The sequence below is a fragment of the Anabrus simplex genome, chromosome 1 (assembly GCF_040414725.1).
Source record: "Anabrus simplex isolate iqAnaSimp1 chromosome 1, ASM4041472v1, whole genome shotgun sequence".
In the NCBI taxonomy this organism is placed as follows: Eukaryota; Metazoa; Arthropoda; class Insecta; order Orthoptera; family Tettigoniidae; genus Anabrus; species Anabrus simplex.
In genome coordinates, this window is record NC_090265.1 from 719728425 (window position 1) to 719731232 (window position 2808).

Genomic DNA, 2808 nt, shown 5'->3' on the forward strand with positions numbered 1-2808 from the left:
CTTCAAGCGCACCAACAAGAATTCTTACCTTATGTGGTAAAAACTTACGAGATAACTTATCTGAAAGATTGTCTTTTAGCTCACTGATGGCTTCCATAACCTCATTTGCAGAAATTAGGTCACCTTCAATTTTCAGTACCACTTTGTGGAAAGAACTGGCTTGTGTAAATCTGATTTCTTTATGATTCTATGCAGCTGACGTCTTTGTCTACCATTCAGTTTCACAGCAATTTAGTTGTGTAATAATATATTTAATTTTATCTTGTTTCTTTTAAACAATCCACTTAGCATCTCAATGTTCTTTTCTTCCACAGCCTTCATGATTATGCTCTCTTTCTCCAATTTTAGTTCCCTATGAACTTCCAAATCATAGTTCATTTTACATGATTCCGTCTTGCGTGGGCTATACATCTACTTTGACGCCATTTTATAACGTGCCAGAAAATGCAATGGCACACATCGTATACCACTGGTTTCGTGCCGGCAAAAAAAGAACTGCGGTAGAGCGAACGGCTGTACTTGCATTGACTAAGCTGTTTCTTTATCAAGTTAAAAAAAGTTTTAAGGAATAATAAGAAAATGTAAATACAAAATTCTTTGCTCCAGCACCACTTGAGTAGCTGGGGTTCAGTGCACGCTAATGCTTGATTACTTCCATCCAGCAGGTTCTAGGTCTTCTAACCTGGCATTTTCCATCTACTTCTCTTTCTGAGGGAACTCAGGCTATTCTCGTATTTCAGTACAAATCACGGCGCAAGTAATATTGTGTTCATTCTAGTTCCTCCATACACTGCTTTTGTTGAAAGAAGTAGGTTTTAAGCTGTTAGTTTTCAAAATCTGACTGCTGTGTGTGTGTTTTCTGTTTTCTAGGAGGATCTTACTGTGAAGGACACCGAAGAGATTCTTGACGAGTTGAAGGAAGGCAAAGTCCCCAAACCAGGTCCCAGGTGAGCGAGTGCAAACTGTGATTGTGGGTTATGAAGGTTGTTTGAAGACCAGAACATCAAGTTCTGTTTGTTACAGGAATGGGCGATACGCTGCCGAACCAGCTGGCAAGCTCACTTCGCTGACAGAGGAGCCTCCCGGCCCAGGAGTTGGAGTCCGCTCTGATCTATGAACATATTACCACATCGTGTAAAATATTTACAATCTAAGTTAATAAAATGTAATAGCTATTAAAGTGATTCATTTTCCTAGTTGTAATATCCTTTCTTTTATGTACGAGGGGCGTTCAATATATAATGCAACACATTTTATTTCTCAGACAATTTTGGTTTTAAAAAATTGAAATTATGTTTGGGACATCTTTGAATATTCCTGCTTCGTCTTGTATACTTTTATTAATTTCCGATAGGTGGCAGCACTATACCTAGCCTTCAAAATGGTGTCTGTAGCGGAGATGCGTACCAAACAGAGCATTTATTAAGGCGGAAAAGCAGGGCATCACAGATATTCATAGGCGCGTGCTGAATGTCTACAGAGACCTGACAGTGGACAAGAGCACAGTGAGTCGTTGGGCGAAGCATGTTTCATCATCACAAGAAAGTCAAGCAAACCTGTTCGACCTGGACTGTTCTTCCTCATCCACCCTACAGCCCAGATCTTGCGCCTTCTGACTTTCATCTTTTTGGCCCAATGAAGGATGCACTCTGTGGGAAGCATTACGTGGATGATGGGGAAGTTATTAATGGTCGGATATCAATGTAACTTCATACATGTACACATCATCAGCGGATATGTAAATGATTAGAATTGCAATTCTATATGATACATACAACAGCCACCAGAGTGCATTAGTGTTGTTCATGTTTAGTGTTGTTACCAGGCTTGATAGGGAATATAAGGGGCATGAACAGCATGAGATATTGAATGATCACTGTGAAGGACACGGAGATGCTGCATACTTGTGTGAGATAGCATTATCAGCACCTGACAGTGTTTGAAAGTGGCCTCATTGTGGGTCTCCATTTGACTGGCTGGTCGAATCGGGCAATATTCAGATTTGTGGGACACGTGGATGTTACAGTGACCTGATGTTGGACTGCATGGGAACGTGAGGGCAGGCATACTTGTCGTCAAGGTACCGATCAAGCACGTACGACCATCATAAGGGAATATCACCATATTGTGCACCAAGCACATCTGCGCATGCCATCTGAGAACAAGTAATGGACTTCCTGCAACATTCTGTGTCATCCCGCACCATTGGTATGAGACTAGCAGCAGTCAGACTATGGAATTACTGTCCCATGTGTAGACTGCCGTTAATACCACAACACAAACGGCTGCAATTGGAGTGGTACCGTGACCGGGTAGCATGGACTGCTGATGAATGGTATTGCATTGTGTTCAGCGATAAATTGCAGTTCTGCAGTACCCCAGATGACCATCATCTGCGAGTATGGTGGCGAAATGGGGAGAGGTCACATTCTTCCAATATTTTGGAGAGGCACAGCGATGTTACTCTTAGTGTCATGGTGTGAAGAACCATCGGGCACGACTTCAGGTCACGGCTGGTAGTGATTCAGGGAACTCTACCAGCACAACGGTATGTCACGGACATCCTACGTCCTCATGTACTGCCTCTCATGCGACAGTATCGTAGTGCCATTTTTCAACAGAACAATGCTTGTCCACACACAGCACGTGTCTCTATGAACTGTCTGCATGATGTTGAGGTATTCCTGTGGCCAGCAAAATTCCCAGAGGGTATGCAGCATCATACTGATTAGTGAGCTCGCATTGCAAAGTTCTTTGTAAATTTGACTTGATTTTGTAATCACCCTCCCAACACGTGAAGTTTCATTT

At 42.3% G+C, this 2808-nt stretch overlaps 1 long non-coding RNA gene across 1 annotated transcript; it reads left to right on the top strand.

Moving 5' to 3' along the window:
- The first annotated feature begins 519 nt into the window (after positions 1-519).
- LOC137500545 (uncharacterized) lies at positions 520-1196 on the top strand. The gene is made up of 2 exons (XR_011018083.1): positions 520-947; positions 1024-1196. It is a non-coding gene; the product is annotated as an uncharacterized lncRNA (long non-coding RNA).
- Positions 1197-2808: the final 1612 nt, after the last annotated feature.